Raw genomic sequence first — 1,788 nt, 5'->3', positions numbered from 1 at the left:
GCCAACATCAAGTTCTGGCCAAGCTGCTGAGAGGGAAAGGACTGGGAGAAGGCTGGAAGAGACCGGGGCTGCCTTGTTCCAACAGCAGAAATAAAATCTGGAAGTCCCAAAGAGGGGAAAAAAAAAAAGCCAGCACCCTGTCCCTGAGCTGTCAGCGCAGTTTTCCGCGGGAAGATGAAATCTTGCCTCCCCCCAGCCTATTCCACGCCCCCCACCGCTACACCACCAAAGGCTGCGATTTTCCAACTCGAATTTTAAGTTCCCAGGCGGCCTCGTTTGCAAAGAGACGGGCGATGCTGCTTGTGACCCCGCTGGATTTGGCAATCCCCATCCTACGTCCGATCCCGTGCCCAGCAACGCGCCGGGTAGACGAGCGATGCTCTTAGGGCCGCAGCTGCGCTTCACCGTGAGAAATCAAAAGCCCCGTACACAAACCCACCCTTGGTGGGATCACCGAGAGGGGAAAATCTGCGGCTCAAGGGCGATCCCGCATGGCTGAGTTACGCCTCAGGGATGTAGGAGGGGAAGACAGGCCTTGCTAAGCCCGGTTTGCTAAGGCGGCCCATTAGGCATCGCTACCTGTGGATCTCGACGTTGAAAAAGATGCAAGGGACAGAGCAGGACAGAGTTCAGCGCCGGGGCTCCACATCACCCCAAAAAGCACAATGTTTTGTACGATTCGCCCGTCCTTCCCCCGGAGAGTGGCGCTCCCGCAGGCTGCCATCAAGGGAGAAGGACAGAATTTAAGAACTGAGTAGGGAAAATCACATCAGACAGTGGTTTGGTGAGAAAGCCGACTGTATTTCCGCTCTTACTGTGGTGCCACATACACATTATAGCGTGGTTTAGTACAAGGAGACACTGGGATACGCACAAATGAACCCCACTGTGAAGGACATCATCCCACCGCAGGACCAAGCCTTACACCAAGCGTGCAAAGGAAGCAGAAACGATGTAAAAATATATTATATATTTACATACACAATCTTTTAAAAAGCTGAGATGCGAGTATAAATTCCAGAGCTAAAACATGTCAGGGAGAGAACGGGGGTTAGATTCGGTGAGCTGGTTTGTAGGCAAGTTTTACAGTCACAAAAATAAACTTTAAAAATCTCCGGGGTAAGCCAACAAGACTTTTGGACGCGCGCCCGAGGAAGGAGCCCCTGATGGGCCGCTACGAGGTGCCGGTGGCGTGCAGGCAGGAGGGCTCTGTCATTTTTAGTGACGGTTGGGGACAACCTTTTGCCCTGAGGCAGCAGCAAAGCTCCACCAGCCTGAGCAGCGTCGGGATCGCTGCGCCCCGAGCACACCACAACCCGGTTCTCGGAGCTGGGGCTTGCGCCGGCACAGCCAACGCGTGGGCAGGGTTGTGTTGGGGAGATGTAAGGGGAGGGATGGCTCGTTGAAACGACCGACGCTTGCAGACTCCAGAGGGGGTGCCAAAGGGGGCACCAAAGGGGGTGGCTTTGGGCAGAAGGGCGAGGTGAGCTGCTCCGTTCCCTGCCAGGCACACCGGCAGCCTGACCTCAGCAGCAAGGGAGATTTTAGTATTTAAAAGCCTGAGTATTAATCTCATAAGCAAGCACATATCATATTTGCAGCCTTTGTCAGGTTTTAGTGACTCCAGCAGATCCCCTGGCCATACTCTTGGTTTAGAAGCTGACCCAAAGATGTTCCTCAGTCTGGTTAAGTCGCTCGAGGATCTTCCCACCCGCAAAACAGGAGAACGCTACCCATGAGTGGTGTCAAACACTCTCCAAATGCCCTCGACAGCTCAGATGAATTACC

Source organism: Egretta garzetta, unplaced genomic scaffold (assembly GCF_000687185.1).
Source record: "Egretta garzetta isolate BGI_Z169 unplaced genomic scaffold, ASM68718v1 scaffold799, whole genome shotgun sequence".
Lineage (NCBI taxonomy): Eukaryota > Metazoa > Chordata > Aves > Pelecaniformes > Ardeidae > Egretta > Egretta garzetta.
This window is presented reverse-complemented; position numbering follows the sequence as displayed.